Source organism: Bos indicus x Bos taurus, chromosome 8 (assembly GCF_003369695.1).
Source record: "Bos indicus x Bos taurus breed Angus x Brahman F1 hybrid chromosome 8, Bos_hybrid_MaternalHap_v2.0, whole genome shotgun sequence".
NCBI classification, from domain to species: domain Eukaryota; kingdom Metazoa; phylum Chordata; class Mammalia; order Artiodactyla; family Bovidae; genus Bos; species Bos indicus x Bos taurus.
In genome coordinates, this window is record NC_040083.1 from 11,783,889 (window position 1) to 11,806,470 (window position 22,582).

Consider the following 22,582-nt stretch of genomic DNA (forward strand, 5'->3'; position numbering starts at 1 on the left):
TGTAATGCAAGAGACCTAGGTTTGACCCCTTGGTTGGGAAGATCCCTTGGAGAAGGGCATGGCAACCCACTCCAGTATTCTTGCTTGGGGAATCCCATGAACAGAGAAGCCTGGCAGGCTACATGACATCACAAAAGAGTTGGAGATGACTTAGTGACAAAACTTCCACCACCAACAAATGTTTGACCCCTGCCCCAGCCCCTGGTTTTCCTGGTAACTGATGAGAGAATCTGGCATTGATTTCCCCTATAAATGGTAGCCTTCTTCTCCCCCAGGAGCAATGATTGCTATTGTGTCTTGTGAGCCAACTGCCATCCTTAGTGGGATGTTGTGCCAGTACTTCGCTTAAGACTAGTGAAATTCCTTCTCCAATAAACTGTTGATGTCTGTCGCCATCTCCAGGCTCACAACTCGTTCTTGCGGGCTGAAGCAGTTCCAAGGTTTACAGGCCTGTGGGGTGCAGCTGTATCTATAAATAAATAATCAAACTGAAAAATCAGGATTGCCTTTGATTGTGATCAAGCTGTGAGAAATTTCTGAAACACACGTGACATTGTTTGAAGAGGGAAACAACTCTGAATATGTGGCAAGGGGAAGGCTGGTTCAGAATGTGGGCGCCATCCCGAAGTGATTGAGATGTGGTGATGGCAGAAACCTGGAACCGGTGCCTTTGGGCTGCTATCCTGCCGTAGAACATCCGATGGGTCCACACCTCCTCCAGGCCTCTCCCCCTTGGGTCAGGTGGCAATAATCAGAGGATCTGCCATTGGGTGTGGATATTGAGTTTGGGAACTTGGATAGGAAAAGAAACACAGAGAGTCCCAGGTGACGGGGGCACTAGGAAGAGCTGGGGGCACCCAGGAGGCTAGCTAGGGGTACACACTGGGTCGCAGCTCCTTCCTTCAGGACGCAGCAGACGGGAGAATGCAAGTCACCTGAGTGATGAGCCTGCTACAAAACCTAATGAATTCCCAGACTAGACAGTTTTCTCTGAGCTGAGTTGATCGTGTACATAGGTAATGCTGAGCTGTTAACTGAATCTAAAGCACGTCCCAGTGTGAAAACGGAACTCGTGGGACGTGACAACTCATTGCCTGAGGTTGCCCAGAGGCAAGTCACATGTGTACTTCACTAATCTTGAGTGAAGACTGCTGGCTGAGACCTGAGATTCATGGGATTCTCATTCCGCAGCTCAAATCTTTGAACTGATAAGAGCACAAACTACGTGTCAGATTCAGTACACATGCTCTGCATTGAAACCTGATAACAGCTCTCTTCTGTCAGATGAAGAAACAGTACTGAAGATATAAGTGGTAAAAGCAGGGTGCAAACCAGCATTCCTAACCTAAAGTTACTGCACTGAAACACTTAAGAGAGAGGTCAAGATCAACTTGAATCAGTAGCCAAAAAGGAAGAAACTTGGGAATATTCTTGAAATGACATCGATTTCTCTCTGCTGGGAGTTAGTGAGGTGAAGTGGGAGAAGAACTTGGGCAGAGTTCTAACAACTGAACAGCTACCCCAGGAAAAGAGAAAGACAACAGTAATCGTAAGAAGAGTTGAATGTCAACGAACGTTTGAACTCTGAGTAGATTTTCTTTATTCAGCTTTTTCTTCTCAGGTTAAAGTTCATATGTCTTGAATTTATTTTAACGTATAAAACTTTGATACTCTGATGTTGTGATTTAGCTGTCATGAAGATCTTCAGTTTTTACATTCTCTAAGGTGTTGTGTGTTTGACCTTGAAATGACTGATAAGTTCTTTAGCTTTGGTGTTTCTCAGTTAATTAGTGTATATATTCAAATAAGTAGTCTAATCTTAACTACTGCCTGGTATTTTCTCTATGTTACATAGCAGATTCATTTAGAGTTTTTCATTTCAACTTTTACCTTCAGTGATTTAGAAATGTACGGAGTGTTTTCTGCTTCTCCACTTTTAGGACTTAAGAAGCTCTACTTAGAGATCAAAGAGGTGGACTACACTAATAAGCAGGAGGAGAGGAGATAGGAAATGAATAATTAAGATGGATTTATCAGAAACAAGTAAGTACAAACCCTGTTAGTTTTAAAAGCCTGTGTCTGATTACTTGATAAAGGAATACTAAGTCGTGTAGTAGCTTCTTCCATAGATGAAATGTCTCTTCTAAACTTTTTGCTTTAATAATTGACACATATATTTAAAACTTGGCTATTTTCAATATCTAAGCACATTTTATTTTTAATTACAATTATATTTTCAAATTTAGAAGTATTTTCAAAATAAGATTATTTGCCAAAATATTCTACTCTTCTACCCTGATAGTATTTGAGGATATCTAATCTGATCTCTCTTTTCATGTTGTTTTTTTTTTTTAATATTATGCATATGGAAAAAGCAAAGCAGAAGGGATTTTATCTTTGCCTAAATACCATGTTTAGGTCATCATCACTCTTATATTTTTAAATTGAAATAACTTTAAGTAGAATTTATTATATAGCATTTTGAAGATAAACAAATGTCATGATCATCTTCTAAAGAAGAGGCAAAGCAGTTTGCTAAACAGAGACAGAGCAAAGTGCCAGTCATTGCAATTTACTTTTGATTTTGCTGCGGAAAGAATGTGAAAGTCCCCAGAGCATATGATAATGTTTGAAGTGCTAGAACACATTTTTCCCCATTAATTCTTTATATTACCGCCCACATCAAATAGGCTTTCCTGCAGTTTACTGTTAGCTGTATACTCTGAATTTAAATAGCTATAGGACTGTTCCCCTGCCTAAGGGTACAACAAATGTCGTGACTACTAATTGAAACTGTAAAGCGAGGGCGATTATTTCTTCTCTTGGTACTTTGTACTTAAATATCTGACTATGATTAAGAAATAGGCTGCTCTGTTGTGTACGCTGCCTTCCCTAGTAATCACAAACAGCCAAGTAGAGTAGAGAATGCATGGGTTGTTAGTTTTTAAGTGCAGGTATAAAACCAATTGAAAATGGAACACCCTGCAGCATTCACAGGATTTCAAATATTTTATGATAAGAAAATACTTGGGAAAATAAGGGTTATATTCTTCATTGTTTTTATTTGTTCATTAAATTAGTATTTATTGAGGATTTGTTTTGTGTTAGCACTGATCTAGGCACTGGGAAAACATCAGGGAAGCAGAGAAGAAAACAGTCCCCATCCTCATGGATCTTACATTAAATAAAATATTTAAGTTTACATGTAACATAAAATATTCTAAAAGGTAGAAATGGAATAGAAAATAGAATTTTTGTATGGAGAAAAGTGAGCTGGGACTTGAGATGGCCAGTGTAAGTTAGACAAATGGCCAGGAAAGACCTTGCACAGAGGGAGACGTGTGCATAAAACCCGAAGTGAGTCACACAGAATATTGAAGGAAAAGAGCTCAAGCAGAAGGAAGAAAACAGTGAAGTCCCTAAAGCATGTGTGTGCTGGAAATAGGCAAGAAACCAGCAGGAGAATGGTATTGCTCAAGAAAATTGCCTCAGAGAAGAATAAGAGGTGGCCTTCAAAATAGGAGTTTTGGAGGTGGGGCTTTGTAGATTTTTATGATGTGATGGGGAGAGAAAATCACTGGGACCTTGGGGCAGCCATCTGACAAGCTCTGTGTTATATTTTAATAAAAATTCTCTAGCTGTGTTCTTGGGGGGAAAAATAACAATAATGGAACAAGGGCAGGAGTGAGGAGTAATGATGCTAGAAATCATGCTCCCCTCTCTTCCTGCTCTGTGCCTCCCAAGAGTGACATGTGTGGCATATATTAACTCTTAAGTGGCTTCTCTGAGTCTGTCTTGCATTGGGGTCAACTAAGGAGAGACATCTACAGGGGAGAATGGGAGGTGAGTAAAATTTACATCCTTATCACTCCCCTCTCCTGCTGTTTCCGGTCCCCAGTGGTTGTCTGTGTCCATCCCCCAGGGACTGGTTCTTGCCAGTGGTCCTCTGTGTTATCTACATCTATGACTTCCTGTAACAACTTCTAAGCGTGAAGGTTGTGATATCTTCCTGCCAGAGCTAACATGGGGATATCACGTTATCCCTTGTTGATTTTCTAATATCTGCTCATGCCTGCGTGTGTACTCAGTCACTTTAGTCATGTCTGACTCTTTGCAACCTCATAGACTGTAGCCCTTCGGGCTCCTCTGTCCATAGGATTTCCCAGGCGAGAATACTGGAGTGGGTTATCATTTCCTCCTCCAGGGGATCTTTCCAGCCCAGGGATCGAACCCGCATCTCCTGCACTACAGGCAGATTCTTCACCAGTAAGCCATTAGGGAAGCCCCAGTGTCTGCTCATACCTCTGTAAATAGCTCCTTTGTTATGTCCTCCTTAACTGTTCATGTTTGCCATCTGTTTTCTGCCTGGAATTGCCTGATGCACCAGATAGGGGACATGCCATACTCTGGGGACATAGCATGGTGCTTTGATCCAGGGTGATAGCAGTGAAGGTGGTGAAATGTGGTTGAATTATGGAGATGTGTAGACATCAGAATCTCCTGGATTTACTAATGAGTGCAATGTAGGGTGAAGTGTAAAAACATCTAGGTAATGCCTAGATTTTTGGCCTGAGGAACTCAAATAATGGAGTTGACTTTGGATATACTCTCTTGAAGTTCAAGGGAGAAAACTGAACTAGAGATAGAAAACTGGAAGTCGTATGTGGAGAGATGGTTATTACACCTTGATATAGGGTGAGATCAGTAAGGGACTGAGATCTAATAAGAATCTGGGTCTTGGCGCAGCCTAATATTTAGAATAAATGAGGAAAAATCTGAAAAGGAGAGTGAAATGCAGTTACACAGTAGGTAAAAGGCATTCCGAAAGATTGTTATATTCTGGAATCTAAGTAAAGAAACTATGCAATGAGAATGAGTAAGAAAGACTGCTTGTAAGGTTTTGAGAAACTGATGCTGGCTGACTTTCAGTGTGGAGTATTAAATTTAAAAATATATGTATATGTATATATATATGTAAATATTTTTGATACATAAGTTACAGATAGCACAAAGAGATATTTGTTTAGTCCTGACAGCTTCATAAGACAGCTTGTATTTAAGATGTGAAGATACAAATGTGACTACTTCTTAGCATCTTACAGTGTCCATCTATATGATAAGCCCTGACGGATTCTAGTGTCAGAAAGTTAAAAGTTATTTACCCTAAAGTTGCTATGTAACACAGGGAGCTCAATCCAGTGCCCTGAGACAGCCTGGAGGGGTGGAGTGGGGTTGGGAGTGGGAGGAAATCTCGAGAGGGAGGGGACATATATGTATGCTATGGCTGATTCACATTGTTGTACGGCAGAAACCAATACGACATTGTAAAACAATTATCCTCCAATTTTAAAAAAGTTATTTACCCTAAAGAAGTAGAAGCATCTGAATTAGGGGGAAAAACACAATATTCAGTGACTTCTACAGGACAAGTTCATGAATTTAATGGTATGAAGGGGAAGGAGGTGCTGCTTTTCAGCCCATCCTCAATAACCTAAATAGTGAAGAATAAGGAGAACTTGGAGCTCACCTGTTGGGAAACATATTTATAGCTACTGTAAATAATTTAAGGGAGAACTTCAGGTAAGGAGGGCAGCCATAGGCTACTTTGTTATGTCTTAAAATTCTTAACTCTCCATATCTTTTGTCTTTAAAAATAGCTAGTGATTAATTTAGTGATTAAGTAAAAATAATTCAATGAGCTTATTTTCTTGAGTTTTAGTTGATACATTATTTTTTGATAGGATACATTATTATAATTCCAATATTTCAGTTCATTGGAAAAATCTCACTTTTTATGAGGTTACTCATTAATCATTACAAAAATGCTTACGTGTGTCACACTTTTATAATTAAATTATTCTGCAGAATGAGCTATTGCTGTGTGAAAGATTGGCCTCAAAACCTAATTCAATACTAGATTAGCAAATTTCTTTCCAAAGGGATTTGAATCAGAAAGCTCACAGGAATCATGTAATATATAAAAGGAGATTTATATTTACTGACTGACACCAGTCTTAATTTGTACACATATGCCAAGGTGACTAATCAAAAAATCGATATTAATAGTCCTATGTGAAACTTTTGATTCAATTCATTTCAGGCATTAAGGATACAATTTTCTAGGACCACACTTGAACTGCATTTCATTTTACTGTGAAATTTGAGAGGAGGCCTGAGATTTTCTGATTATTCTTTTCATAAACCTTTATGTTCTACATGATACTCACTTCTCCCTAGAATTATGGTTTTCACAAGCATGCTAAAGATTTAGATGCTCTCTCTTACCAGCAAAATTTTTCTTTTTTAATCTTTCAAAAATATATTCAGCATGCTTCCCTTTATTTAAGAAGGTAGAGAGTTAAATAAGTAGGGGGAGGTGGCTGAACCTAGAACCTCTTATACAGAATGAAGTCAGGAAGAGAAAAACAAATATCGTATATTAATGCGTACAAATGGAATCCAGAAGAATGGTACCCTGATGAACCTAGTGAAGAGCGGACTTGTGGACATACTAAGGGAAGGTGATGGTGGGACGAATTGGGGAAGTAGTGAGGGGGTAACAGGCAGGAAGGCTAGGGGCCCCCAAGCAGAGGAAATAGACGGCAAGGGTCAGCCGTTTTTTGTTTTTTTTTTCCTTCTCCATACAAAATTTAAAGGGGATTTCTTTTAAAATCCTGTGTTGCCATGATGACATCTGGTTCCCCCTGAATGTAAGTTTTCTCAGACCTTGAGCTAACCAATGCATTTTTCTTATGGAAATGTTTTTCTTAAGCTATATTAATGAAACTATGTTGCTTGGAAATCTGCCTTTCTTCAAGATTCGCGTCCATTGTTTTATGGCCTAGAATGACCCACTTGTGCCAATGCTATCTCAAAATGCGTGTTGTGGGCGAGGTGTCTGTTGCCACTCTCAGTTTTGAGGCGTTTCTTTTCTCTGTTTAGCAGCTTGCTAATAGGCATAGAACTCATTGCTAAAAACTAGTGAGAGAGTCAGTTCCTAGGTAGGTTGATAAGGAGTCTGGGGGTCCCCAAGGAGAGAGGGGTCTGGAATTCTCAAGGAGGAAGAAAGGACAAACTTTTTTTCTTTCTCCACATTCCTTAGGATTATATAACAATAATGTATCCTGCCTAAAGACAGTCTCTGGATTAAACCTTCTGTTATCTTAAAATGTAAATTATGGGAGTAGACCTGGTCTTTACAAGGATGTATCCTGCCTGAGGACAGTGTTATCTTAAAATGTAAATTATGGGAGTAGGTCTGATGAGGTCTTTACAACCTCCAGACATTCTTTGGATTATATAACTTCATTGTTAACACTAGCAAGCGGGTACTCTTTCTGCCCCCTTCTGATGCCTATGTCAGAAGCTTTCTCTATCTCCTTTATACTTTAATAAAACTTTATTACACAAAAGCTCTGAGTGATCAAGCCTCGTCTCTGGCCCCGGATTGAATTCTTCTCCTCCAGGGGCCAAGAATCCTGGTGTCTTCGCGTGATTCAACAACAACCTTTCACTAGCAAGGGCACACTCTTTCTGCCCCCTTCTGATGCCTATGTCAGAAGCTTTCTCTATCTCTTTTACTTTAATAAAACTTTATTACACAAAAGCTCTGAGCTATCAAACCTCATCACTGGCCCCGGATTGAAATCCTGTCCTCCAGAGGCCAAGAATCCCGGTGTCTTTCACAGCTCATAGCAACACCTTTCTATCATATGTAAAACAGTGGGAATTTGCTAAATAACACAGGGAGCCCACCTTGGTGCTCTGTAATGACCTAAAGGGGTGGAGTTGGGGGAGGAGAGGGAGGCTCAGGTGGAAAGGGATATATGTGCGCGCACGCGCGCGCGCGTGTGTGTGTGTGTGTGTGTGTGTATGACTCTCTCATGTCATTGTATAGCAGAAACCAACACAAAATTGTAAAGCAATTTTCCACCAATTAAAACATAAAATAGAAAATAAAAAGGATAATAATTACAATGGGCTGAAACATGTCAAATGCTAAAATCCATGAGTTCATGATGATATATATTTTGAAAAGCTCATTGTTCTGAACAGAGGTGAAAGAGGGAAATTACCGAGGTTTTGCCCTGTCTGTTAATATAGTGTATCTCTCGGTGGGCTTCCTAAGTGGCACTAGCGGTAAAGAACCTTCCTACCAATACAAAAGACATAACAGATGAAGGTTCAATCCCTGGGTCAGAAAGATCCCCTGGAGGAGGGCACAGCAACTCACTCCAGTGGTCTTGCCTAGAGAATCCCATGGACAGAGGAGCCTGGCAGACTACAGTCCATGGGGTCGCAAAGAGTCAGACATGACTGAAGCGACTTAGCATGCACTCACGCACATATCTCTCAGTGACCAGAGTTGCTGAGGGGAAGTTTATCTTACCAAAAGATAAATGAAGCTGAGCAATGCTAATGCTGTTGATTAAAGATCCCAGGCTTACTGAAGTTACATGTTGTTCTGTAGACTTTTGTCTAGTAGATAAACAAATTGTTTCTGTCCAGTGGAAAAGATAACCCCTAAAGTAAGATACAACCAGTTTAGATATAACCTAGCAAACTGACTCTAACATTTCTTTATTAAACTGAAAATGAATCTGTAGCCCCTCAAAAGTGTACTTTGAACTGCTCTTTTTATCTTACTATTTTCCTCATTAATGAGTTGAGTAAAATCCTAGATGTGTGTTTATGCTAAATTTGATGAGAGTCATTATTTTATGTTTTTGAAAGTTATATTTTAGCAGCAATAAGTAATAAAACTAGTAAGTGAAGAAGAAATGATAGATTTGGATTGTCACACTGCTTTGCAACTCCTACGGAATTAATGGATTAGGCAAAAATCGTCAATTGCTAATGATGTAACACACAGAAGAGATAATTAAGTGATATGTTCGTTATGATGGAAATACACAGTACCACCTTGAGAGCAGCTGTGCCAAAAATACTGAACCTGGATCTGAAGATATAGGTCAATTAATAAACAGGTTTTGGAACAAATGGCGCTGTATTATTTTTAGTGATAATAAAAAGCACCTTTTTATTAAAATTTTTTTTAATTAAATTTAATTTATTAAAAAGCATCTAACCTTTTCAGTCAAAGCTGGCAGTGTCATGATGGTTAACATTCTCAAGAACTTCGTAGCTGTCTCATGTATATCTTGGGATTCACCTCACTGGGCAAGAGCCTCCTGCTTCACACATCTCCCCTGGTTATCTCCTGTCTCTATTCCTGGCTTCTGCTTAGCTTGCTGAAGGCATCTATGAGTCACATGCTTAATCTTTTAAGTGTCTCAATACCCTGACTTACTAATTTTTTTCTAAGTTATTAGTGAAACGATATTCAGTGACACCCTCAGGGTTTTTTTCTTTCTTCTTTGGAGCATAATTTCCTGAGAATGATCTCTTTACTTTCACATCTTTTACAATCTGAGATAGAATAATAATTTCCCAAAGTATCAAAATCCTGGTCCTTTTTGTTTAAAAGTTCTACCTTGAACTTAAATCTTTCCTCCCGCGTTTTATGAGGACCAGCAAGAAGAAAACCATTCATACCTTCAACGCCTTGGTTGGAATCTCCTCAGTGAAATATCTAAGTTTATCACTTACAGCTTGTGCTTTCTATATGATGATAGAACACAGTTCTCCTAAACTGTCTGCCACTATGTAACAAGAATTCCCTCTCCCAGACATTTGAGGAAGGTAGGCAAAATAATAGAACAAGGCAAACATAAAAAGTGACCTAGAGGAAGCAGAATTTAAAAAAATTTCTTTCTCCCCTTCATGCTCTGTCACGTCTGAGTCTTTGTGACCCCATTGACTATAGCCCACCAGGTTCCTCTTTCCATGGGCTTCTCCAGGCAAGATTCCTGGAGCGGGTTGCCATGCTCTCCTCAAGGCTTTCTCCTAATACCTTTCAATTAATAACTTAGAAGAATTCAGGAATGCATGAATATTCTACCCATAGAATACCATTGTACGCATTAAATTCTACTCATGAAAAGAAATAATAAAAGACTGATTGATATGATTCTAATTTCCTTCTAAGTTCTCACTAGAGGCACCTTTAATATCTGTAATATTTCTACTGGCAGTATGCTCATGATTTACATGTTCTCTGAAGGGATGTTTCTTCTACCCTACTCCTCACTTCCTGCTGAGTCCTTACTGGCAGCATCATTTTTTTTTTTTTCCATTTTTCTTTTAAATTGGAGTTCAAATGCTTTTCAGTGTTGTGTTAGTTTCTGCCGTACAGCGCGTGAGTGAGTTATGTATATACATCTCCTCCCTCTTGTGCCTCCATCCCTCCTGTCTGGATCATCACCGAGCACCGAGCTGAGCTCCCTGTGCTCTATGGCAGCTTCCCACTAGCTATATATTTTGCACATGGTAGTGTATATATGTTAGTGCTACTCTCAGTGTAGCAGCATCATTTTTTATCCACTTTTGTACTCTTGGTGTATTCAAAATGCTCTAGACTTTTCCTATCATGCTCCTCAAAATTCTTCTAGCCTCTGCCCACTGCCCAATTCTAAAGTCACTTCCATACTTTAAGGTATTTATTAGAGTAGCACTCTACTCTCAGTACTAAAATCTGTTTAGTTTTCGACTACTGCTGTATCAAATAACCACAAAGTTAGAGATTTAAAATAATATAAATGTATTATCTTACAGTTCTGTGGTTACAAATCCAACATGGGTCTCAGCGTGACAAAATCAAGATGTCAGCAGGACTTTGTTTAGCTTTCAACTGATCAGATTTCAGGAGAGTGCTGACAAAGTGGTGTGGAAACATGCCTCAGAGGATGGAATTTTAAACTAAATTTCTAGAACTGAGGGAAACACATGTTTCTCTCTACATGAGGGAAGGCCTCTTCATGAAAAAAGAGGTAAACATAGATATCTGTGAGGAGTTTTTGGAAATCAACTATTTAAATTTAGGAAATCAAGAATGCTAAAAAGCTTTCATAAAAGAAAATAATACACACAAGAAGACACATCTAGTTTGGGCATGTCATCAGTACCACTAGCAGATGATGAAGTAGAAACACTTTTAAAGATGTAGGTTTAAATAATTTTAAACACAGAGTACCTAGGCCAGTCAAATTATTAGTTATGAATGAATGTAAAATTAAAGATACACATGCGTTAAAGTACTCAGAATGTTTACCTCCTACACACTCTTCCTTGGGTTTTGAGTTTTAGTAAAATGAGGCACAATAAACGACAGAAATGGTACAGACCTAACAGAAGCAGGAGGTATTAAGAAGAGGTGGCAGGAATACACGGAAGAATTGTACAAAAAAGAGCTTCATGACTCAAATAACCATGATGGTGTGATCACTGGACTAGAGCCAGACATCCCAGAATGCAAAGTCAAATGGGCCTTAGGAAGCATCACTTAGAATAAAGCTAGTGGAGGTGATGGAATTCCAGTTGAGCTATTTCAGATCCTGAAAGATGATGCTGTGAAAGTGCTGCACTCAATATGCCAGCAAATTTAGAAAGTTTTTCAGTGGCCACAGGACTGGAAAAGTTCAGTTTTCATTCCAATCCCAAAGAAAGGCAATGCCAAAGAATGTTCAAACTACTGTACAGTTTCACTCATCTCACACACTAGCAAAGTAAAGCTCAAAATTCTCCAAGCCAGGCTTCAACAGTACGTGAACCGTGAACTTCCAGATGTTCAAGGTGGATTTAGAAAAGACAAAGGAACAAAGGCAGAGGATCAAATTGCCATCATCACTGGATCATAGAAAAAGCAAGAGAGTTCCAGAAAAACATCTACTTCTGCTTTATGGACTATGCCAAAGCCTTTGACTGTGTGGATCACAACAAACTGTGGAAAATTCTTCAAGAGATGGGAATACCTGGTCACCTGACCTGCCCCCTGAGAAATCTGTATGCAGACCAAAAAGCAACAGTTAGAACTGGAAATGGAACAACAGAATGGTTCCAAATCAGGAAAGGAGTAAGTCAAGGCTGTATATTATCACCCTGCTTATTTAACTTATATGCAGATTACATCATGTGAAATGTCAGGCTGGATGAAGCACAAGCTGGAATCAAGATTGTCGGGAGAAATATCAATAACCTCAGATATGCAGATGACACCACCCTTATGGCAGAAAGTGAAGAACTAAAGGGCCTTTTGTTGAAAGTGAAAGAGGAGAGTGAAAAAGTTGACTTAAAACTCAACTCTCAGAAAACAAAGATCATGGTATCTGGTCCCATCACTTCATGGTAAATAGATGGGAAAACAGTGGAAACAGTGACAGACTTTAATTTTGGGGGCTCCAAAATCACTGCAGATGGTGACTGCAGTCATGAAATTAAAAGACACTTACTGCATGGAAGAAAAGTATGACCAACCTAGACAGCATATTAAAAAGCAGAGACATTACTTTGCCAACAAAGGTCCATTTAGTCAAATGTATGGTTTTTCCAGTAGTCATGTATGGATGTGAAAGCTTAGTGCCAAAGAATGAATGCTTTTGAACTGTGGTGTTGGAGAAGACTCTTGAGAGTCCCTTTCACTGCAGGGAAATCCAACCAGTCAATCCTATAGGACATCAGTCTTGAATATTCATTGGAAGGACTGATGCTGAAGCTGAAACTCCAATACTATGGCCACCTGATGCAAAGAACTGACTCTTTTGAAAAGACCCTCAGGGTAAGAATGAAGGCAGAAAGAGAAGGGGACAGAAGAGGATGAGATGATTGGATGACATCACCAATTCGACGGACATGAGTTGAGCAGGCTGCAGGAGTTGGTGATGGACAGGAAGCCTGGCATGCCACAGTCCATGGGGTCGCAAAGAGTCAAACACGACTGTGTGACTAAACTGAACTTAACTGAAAATGAGTAAAGACTCTCCAGATGAGAAAGACATGAGAAAGAAATGATCCACTATTTACCCTAGTGGATCAACCAAACACAGCTGTTTGAGAAGGAGCTTGAGAATAGCAGCTGTGCACGTGACTTAGAAGCCCAGCCTGAAGCTGAGGGTGGAAGCCTCTGGGGCTGGGTGAGAGGAGGATGTTTTTAACTATGGAGAAGACAACTGAGAGATTTGACATCTTGATAATGCAGTAAACAAATGGAGGGCAAGAAGTATAGGATGAAAACCTCCAGGAGGGACCAAAAAAAAAAAATTGTATTCCAAAGTGTTATTCCAAATAAGAAGGGAAAAGTTTCAATTAGTACAGAAAAACAAAATGATTAAGAGATTGGGTGACATCAGAGATAGGGTGGGAAGTCATGTGATTCTTCTGCCCCATAACAACAAAAAATATCAATCATCAATAGTGAATGGGGAGTAGGGGTCAATAAAAAATGTACAAGAAAGGCATGGTATGAATCTGAAGCAAATCAAAACATGGCAAAAATTAAAAGAAATATAATGGAAATATGCTACTTGAACTGCAGCAAACAATATTTCCTAACCATAATGCTAGGATTTCAGATTTGAACTTTAGAATATGAAAGACTTTGAATACCACGAATTCAATATTCCTTATGTTAATACATAAATACAGTTATAATTAAAAGAGGTTGGGATGTGAGTGCCAGGTGAAGAAAGGAGGGCTGTTTCATGACAATTATCAGGTGACCAAATAAAGCTACAGATGCCATAATATAGAAATTATCTGTGTATTGACTGGTAATTCAATTTAGGAAAATGATACTTCTGTTTCAACTTTGTTTTGTAATTTTTCCTCCTTTATCCCTAAGTACAAAATAGGGCAGTAATATAAAAGTCTTCACTGAGAAAATTAATCATTCCCTCCTACTTAGCCATCCTTCTCCACTTTTAATTCTATATGCAGAAGCAATGGTTCAGATTTTGCTGTTTTAAATTTTTAAGGTGGTTTATTCCTGTTTTGACCAAATAAGGAATCTAGAGTTTTGTTTTTGTCCTTTTTTGAAAGTGCATGAAACTGTAAATGGAGGTTTAATTACACTCTTCGAAGTTTCAGGGTAGTTCAGTACAGAAATCAAAACTAAGATTGATTTAAAGGATTATCTAGATCTTTGGTCTTTCTTGTTTTGTCTCTTATCATTTTTGCCTCTATATTTGTCTTACAGTTTTTTTAGGCAAAATTTACATACGTTGAAAGGTACAGACGTGTATCTTCCGAGATCCGTCTGTGTTGTGAGTGCTTTGGTGGTTTGTTGCTTTTTCAGTTGAGTGATATTACATGGTAAGAATATACCACTGTTTATTCACTCTTCCGCTAATGATATTTCCAGTTTGGGCTATTATGAATTAATCTGCTATAAACACTCTTGTATAAACATTTTCATGAGCATATGTTTTCATTTATTTTATTTATATGCCCGAAGTAGAGTTGAGGGTCAAAAGGTAAGAGCATGTTTAATGGGATAGGAAATTGCCAGACTTTTCCTAAAAGTGAAAGTGAAGTGAAGTGAAGTGAAAGTCGCTCACTTGTGTCTGACTCTTTGCTACTCCATGGACTATGCAGTCCATTGAATTCTCCAGGCCAGAATACTGGAGTGGCTAGCCTTTCCCTTCTGCAGGGGATCTTCCCAACCCAGGGATTTAACCCAGGTCTCCTGCATTACTGGCAGATTCTTTACCAGCTGAGCCACAAGGAAAGCCCAAGAATTGCAGTGGGTAGCCTATCCCTTCTCCAGCAGATCTTCCCAACCCAGGAATCGAACTAGGGTCTCTTGGATTGCAGGTGGATTCTTTACCAACTGAGCTATCAGGGAAGCCCAAAAGTGGTTGTACCGTTTCACATTCCCAACAGAAGTGTATGGGTGCTCCGCTGGCTTACATCCTTGCCAGTATTTAGTTTGGTCAGTGTATTTAATTTTAACCATTCGAGGGGATGTGTAGGGGCATCTTGTTATGATTCGAATTTGCATTTCCTTCATATGACTAAGGGCGCTCCAGGTGGCTCAGCAGTAAAGAATCTGCCAGCAATGCAAGAGACACAGTAGATGGGGGTTTGATCACCGGGTAGGGAAGATCCCCAGGAGGGAGACAAGCAGCCCACTCTAGTATTCTCGCCTGGAGAATGAACAGAGGAGCCTGAGGACTGCTGTCCATAGGGTTGCAAAGAGTTGAACTTGACTGAAGTGACCAAGCATGCACCCATATGACTAATGTTATGCACCTCTCTGGTCCCTAATTGGCTATTCAGATATCTTCACATGTGGACTTATAGTTTAGTGTTTTGCCCATTTTAAAAATGAATTATTGTTCTTATTTATTTGTAAGAGTTATTTATACCTTCAGGATAGAAGTCACTTACCAAATTTATATTTCACAAGCATTTCCCTCCAATATGTGCCTTATCTTCCATTTATAAACAATCTTTTTGTTTGATGAAAGTTTTAAATTTTGATCAAAATATTATTTTTAGTGTTTGCTTTTCTGTGGGGTAAGAAATGTTTTCCTTTCCATGGTCACAAAGGTATTCTTCTATGATTTCTTCTAAAAGCTTCATAGTTTAAGCTCTTACATTCATGTCTGTGATCCTTCTTGGAATAATTATAATGTATGCTATAAGGCCAAGGTTAATATTCATTTTTTTTCCATATGAGTTTTCAGTTGTTCCTCCCTACTTGTAAAGACTTTCCTTTCCTCTTTCTATTGCTATGTTGCCTTTTCTGGGGAGCAATTATTCATATAAAGTTGTACCTGTTTTTGAACTCTCTATCATGCTTGTTTTATTTATTTTTCTATTCTTATGCCAACACCACACTGTCATGACTTCTGTTAACTTTATCATGTCTTGAAGCTCAGTAACATAAACCTTCTAAATTTGATTCTCATTTTCAAGGTTGTTAAAATATGAAGAAACATAATTTTGCATATAAGTAGCTTCTTTTTGGTATTTACATATCTAGAAATGTTTTTGAAGTAATCTAAATTATTATCTATTTTAGAAAGTTTGGATTATACAGATAAACAGAAGAAAATTATAAAAATTATTCCTAACCCTCAGTTGGCTTGGACATACCTAAGGACACTTGCAAAAACACTATAAATAAGAGCAAGTCTATAACTACAGTTGGCAAGTGAGTGTAATTGTCAATTAATCTAGTGTTTTAACTGCACGGTTTTAAGAGCAGTCCTACACTGGGAGATACATACATACATTTTTGCCCATGCAGAGGTTCAATTGGCAAGAGCTAATATTGTCTTCTTCTTCAAAAAAACTTTAGTATATCAAGTGAAGTGAAGTCTCTCAGTCGTGTCCAACTCTGTGCGACCCCATAGACTGTAGCCCACCAGGCTCCTCCATCCATGGGATTCTCCAGGCAAGAATACTGGAGTGGGTTGCCATTTCCTTCTCCATAGTATATCAAACTGGGTTATAAATATGTTCTCTCTGTCAACAATTCAGAAAAGCAGAAAATATTAGCGGGATTCTGGTTGTTTCTGCCTTAGCTGAAATTCTTAAATTATACATGATTGAGAAAATCAGGGTCCACTAGGTTTTATATGTGTGTGTGTTTGTGTATGTGTGTTAGTCTCTCAGTCGTGTCCAACTCTCTGCGACCGCATGGGCTGTAGCCCACCAGGCCCCTCCATCCATGGGATTGTCCAGGCAAGAACACTGGAGTGGATTGCCATTTCCTCCTTCGGAGAATCTTCCTGACCCAGGGACCCAACACATGTCTCCTGCATTGCAGGTGGATTCTTTACTGTCTGATCCACCAGGGAAGCTGGTTTTGTACATCATGGCTTAGTATTCATAAAATAAATATTGCCTCTGTTCATGTGAATTTGGAGAAAGATGGGGAATACATTTTGGTTGTCAGTGTAAAGATGCACTGGCTTACATTAAGTAGAGAAAGAGCAGTCACAACATGTGGAAAAGTACCACTGTGCCTAAGAAATTTGTATTTCTGTTTTTAGAAAAGTCCAGAGTTAGTTGCAGTCCTCCCCTCCTTCTCCATCTGGCATGTATCTGAGTTTGTTGTCACTGACCCTTTCGTCTTTTGTTTAGCTTACTGAGCCCTCTAAGCGTCAGCTGGGAGTTATAAGCTGCTATGGTGCCAGCAGCCTCTTTGTCACCCAAAGGCTTGGGATTTCCTCTTTGATATTTCTAAGTTTTAGGGTGAATTCTTCTTGATTCTATGGGCATATTTACTCTTCTCAAAGGCTAGACTGTGGATTTATAGCACATTCTTGGTTTTTAGCATTGAAATATTTGAATATTTCTTTGGTCTTTAATGTAGAAAATTGGAATTTAGATTGGTTGAAAACATGGATTCAAACCACCATTGCAAAATCAATTATCTATGTTTTATGTTGTGTAAGGAAGGCTTTGAACTAGGGAATTACCAGGAGTGTTTCTTTATCTATTGAGCACATTTATACTTTGATCAATGAAAATAAAATGTATTTTTAAAACTTTTTCTGTACTTAAACCTACTCTTATCTTTAATATAAATAGCTATTTTTTTTTAAAAAGAACTGTGCTGTTGAGTATAAGTTTTGATTTAATTTCTTAATAAAACTTGCCAAGTAGACAAAAATCATTATGTCTTCTGTAATGATCACCAGAAATTAAATAGTAGTCAACAATTAGTTGGATTCTCTAAGGCCCAGAGAATTTGTAACATCTAGGAATTAGAACCTTGTATCTTAGTTTTCTATTTATACAGAAATCAAGTGAATTTCTAAGAAGTACTGCTCATTTGCTCATGAGCAAAGGGGAATAATTGAGCTCCTCATTGGGCTTCACGAAAACCATATCAATTGTTATTAACTATAAATGATGAAGGTAAAGTGAGTTATTTCTTCAGGAATTTTCACTTTTCTCCTAGAACACAGACTGGTTATCCATTTGCTTAATTTCTATAGCTACTCTTGGCAGTCTCAATAATTGGCATTTAATCAGAAGCTGCCTTAGATTTTGCTTGAGCTTCAAGCTTATGTGAGGAGGGTAGTGGAAGAGCTCTCTCCCCAGCAAAGTCCATGGTTGACTCATTTTTGGTGACTTACAGATTGCTTGTCATAATGCAGCAATATATTATGCCACAATATGCCTGCCATACTCTAGTAGTGGATGGGTATATTTCCTGCAGTGACAAACAAGGAAAAATGTGGTTCTAGAGGATGCTAGATACTGTGTCAGAATATTTGCATTTTATTGCATAAGTCATGAAAGGTGAGTATAGTGTTTTAAGAGGACACAGTAAAAGCAGCATATGCAATGCTTTTTCTTAAATAGTTTGTGTGAGGAATGATACAAGATGGAGCCAACAGCATCACTTAGGAGGCTGCTACATGAAATAATGACTTCCATGGGCCCTATGACTCATGGAAAGCAAAATTCTCATGGCTTCTCTATCATTCTGTTTCTCTGGGTTTTGTCTTTATTTTTTTCTCTGTATCTTCAATATCTTGTTTTTGTAGTCCCTCTGCTCAAAGCTTTCAAGGCATGAATGACTGTGATGCCCTGATGAAGTACCTGTCTCCTTTACTAAGACTTTTCTGACACCAGTAGTTGGTGGCTTTCATTCTTGTCTTTGAAAAATCCCAACACATTATCTCTGGAGAAAACATGACATCTTTTAACCCTTTGAGAATCTGAGTTGCAAGGAGAAACCACTCACTTTCCTCAGTTATTGAAATAGTCTCATTGTGATGGTGTACAAGGTCCTTTGTGTTGTGTTTATTCCTCGTTCCCCCCTTCACTCTGGGTTTCCCTTCTGGATCTCATTTGCACAATTGAGGGAACATTGATTATCTGTTTAGTTCAATTCAGTTGCTCAGTTGTGTCTGACTCTTTGTGATCCCATGGACTACAGCACACCAGGCTTCCCTGTCCCATCACCAACTCTTGGACCTTGCTCAGACTCATGTCCATCGAGTTGGTGATGCCATCCAACCATCTCATCCTGTGTTGTCCTCTTCTCCTCCTGCCTTCAATCTTGCCCAGCATCAAGGTCTTTTCAAATGAGTCAGTTCTTAGCATCAGGTGGCCAAAGTATTGGAGCTTCAGCTTCAGCATCAGTCCTTCCAATGAATATTCAAGACCAATGTCCTTTAGGATTGACTGGTTGGATCTCCTGGCAGTCCAAGGGACTCTCAAGAGTCTTCTCCAACACCACAGTTTAAAAGCATCAATTCTTCAGCACTCAGCTTTCTTTATAGTCCAACTCTCACATCCATACATGACTACTGGAAAAACCATAGCCATGACTAGATGGACCTTTGTTGGCAAAGTAATGTCTCTGCTTTTTAATATGATGTCTAGGTTGGTCATAGCTTTTCTCCCAAGGAGCAAGTGTCTTAATTTCATGGCTTCACCATCTGCAGTGATTTTGGAGCGCCCCCCCACCAATAAAGTCTGTCACTGTTTTTATTGTTTCCTCATCTATTTGCCATTAAGTGATGGGACCAGATGCCATGATCTTGATTTTTTGAATGTTGAGTTTTAAGCCAACTTTTCCACTCTCCTCTTTCGTTTTCATCAAGAAGCTCTTTAGTTCTTCACTTTCTATCATAAGGGTGGTGGCATCTGCGTATCTGGAGGTTATTGATATTTCTCCCGGCAATCTTGACTCCAGCTCGTGCTTCATCTAACCCAGCATTTCGCATGATGTATTGTGCATATAAGTTAAATAAGCAGGGTGACAATATATAGCCTTGACGTATTCCTTTCCCAATTTGGAACCAGTCCGTTCTATGTCCAGTTCTAACTGTTGCTTTTTGACCTGCATATAGATTTCTCAGGATGCAGGTAAGGTGGTTTGGTATTCCCATCTCTTGAAGAATTTTCCACAGTTTGTTGTGATCCATACAGTCAAAGGCTTTGGCGTAGTCAATAAAGCAGAAATAGATGTTTTTCTGGAACTCTTTTGCTTTTTCGATGATCCAGCAGATGTTGGCAATTTCATCTCTGGTTCCTCTGCCTTTTCAAAGTCCAGCTTGAACATCTGGAAGTTCATGGTTCATGTACTGTTGAAGCCTGGCATAAATAATTCAATTTTGGAATCCTGCTCTTAAGAAGGATGACTAGGAGTAGAAAGGAAATTCAACCCAATGTGTATAGATTCTGCCAAAGTCCTGAGATCCAGCAGTGGAGCCCATAAGGTGTGCTGAATCTGTGTGCTGTGTGCCTGTGTCCTTCCTCTGGCATCTCCATCATGGTTGGGGCTGGTCTTCACACTGAGTTCCTCACAGGGCACTGAAGAGGACTGCAGTTCACATAAGAAATTGGATTGGGGAGGAGAAGAGAAGAACTCTTAAATGTTGTTAAGCTTCAAGTAATTGTTGAGACGTGATTGTTAGATTAACAACAGAAATCTTACTAATGACCTCAAAAAGAGTAGCTTTGGGAGATGATAGGCATATTAGCCTGATTGGACAGTGCTTAAGGGAGTATGGAAGAAGACGACTTGGAGTAAGAAAGTATATACTCCTGCCTTGAGATTTGTGATGAAGAAGAGCAGAGAATCTTCCCCAAATGTCCCTCTAAACTGGAAGACAGCATGACTAAGCAGAAACCCAAATCATTTTTCAGTCATACATTTTGAATGACAGAGAGATGAAACAACCCTAAAGAAATCATAAAAGTAGAATCAACATAAAATGATAAAATTCTCTAAGTCCTATAAGTACTTATATTACTTGCATACTCATTTATACTTATATTTCTAAGGAGAACAGCTATTATAGCTATAATAACTTGTCTTATATAGGGTCTTTGGGCTAAGTAGGTATTGTAGTTAGATAATTCAGAAGAATTGGACAACTTTTGATTTGAGAGTCAAATATGTTTAACTGTATTTTCAAGGTAATAAAAAAATTTCCCTCATTCTTGTGTTTTGTGTACCTGCTGATATATGGAGGGTCATGAAAATAATGCCAGGTATTATTTTCATCACTTTGGAGTAAAATGAAGCTGGCCAGAATGAGAATAGTAGAATAAGCATTAGTTACTGAATTATGGCTCTTATAATGCATTCCATTATTATAAAACATCACCCAGTGTTGCATTATTTCAGTCACTCAATAGTAAATGGAAAAGCAATTCTTAATTAAATTAATGAAACCTAGCACCAGGCTGACCTTTCAATAATTTATTTTATGGCTGAACTGCAAGATAGATTAAAAATGCTCTATGATCTTTGATATTTTGGATTTAAATAAATGGAATTAGTGTAATACACATGCAATTGAAAGAGTATGGAGATAGGACTATTTTTATATGTGACTTTTCTAATTAGGTAGTGAAATAGGCTATTAACAAAGGATCACATTGTTGCCATTACTTTCCTCAAGGCACTGTAACTAGAGGAAAGGCTTAACTTGAAGGCTTTATTAAAATTCATTGTGCCTTACCCCGACCCGTGTTTCAAATTCTAAGTATAAACAGAAAGAGGAATGTCTAGTTTTAGCTTAGGTCTTCAAAGAAGTTTCTAAAACTTCTATCTAGACCAGTTCATTAACAGCCCACTGAATTGTGGCAAAGGAGGCAATTAAGAACCCACTTTGTTTTTTTCTTAACTTTTTGTTTTATGTTGAAGTATCAGTTCAGTTCAATTCAGTTGCTCAGTTGTGTTTGACTCTTTGCGACCCCATGAATCGCAGCACGCCAGGCCTCCCTGTCCATCACCAACTCCCGGAGTTCACCCAAACTCATGTCCATCAAGTTGGTGATGCCATCCAGCCATCTCATCCCCTGTCATTCCCTTCTCCTCCTGCCCCTAATCCCTCCCAGCATCAGAGTCTTTTCCAATGAGTCAACTCTTCGCATGCGGTGGCCAAAGTATTGGAGTTTCAGCTTTAGCATCAGTCCTTCCAAAGAACACCCAGGACGGATCTCCTTCAGAATGGACTGGTTGGGTGTCCTTGCATCCAAGGGCCTCTCAAGAGTCTTAGTTGATTAACAATGTTGTGATAGTTTCAGGTGGACAGAAAAGGGACTTATCCACACTTATATGCATCGATTCCCCACCAAACTCCCCTTCCCTCCAGGCTGCCACCTAACATTGAGCAGAGTTCCCTGTAGAGGGCCCACTTTTCCTTCTACACATTTACTTCCTCTCTGTTCCTTCCCAGCTATAGTGTCTTCCGCTACCCTTACGGTTTGTGTGTGTGTTCAGTCACTCAGTCATGTCCGACTCTTTGCAAACCCATGGACGGTAGCTCACCAGGCTCCTCTTGTCCATGGAATTTTTCAGGCAAGAAGATTGGGGTGGGTTGCCGTTCTCCTCCGCTGGAGGATCTTCCCGACCCAGGGACTGAACCTGCCTCTCTTGTGTCTCCTGCATTGGCAGGCAGATTCTTTGCCACTAGCATTACCTGGGAAGCCCATTCTTATGGCTTATTTTTCCACAAATAACTCTTTAATGAAGATCTAAACATTTTTCCTTTTATAGAGTTAATCAGTACTAGACTTACTGAATAATACTTTATTTTAAATATTTGGCATGGTATTCTTTCCTTCATTCTATATAAAATTGATAGCAAGTGCTTATATAAATATAAGATATAGATATGGATAGATTCTGGTTTGATAAATTGGAGTTCCTTTACTCTGCCCAGGTGATCTGTTTCTTTGTCCTTATTTCCAAACTCAGCTATTA

The 22,582-nt window shown here is 38.9% G+C and overlaps 1 long non-coding RNA gene across 1 annotated transcript in view; it reads left to right on the forward strand.

Annotated features, from left to right (window-relative positions):
• LOC113896936 overlaps positions 1-22,582 on the forward strand; it is a 127,275-nt gene that overhangs the window by 86,259 nt on the left and 18,434 nt on the right. The window contains exon 2 of the long non-coding RNA XR_003512188.1: positions 1,941-2,043. This is a non-coding gene — a long non-coding RNA (uncharacterized LOC113896936). The remainder of the gene's footprint in view (positions 1-1,940; positions 2,044-22,582) is intronic.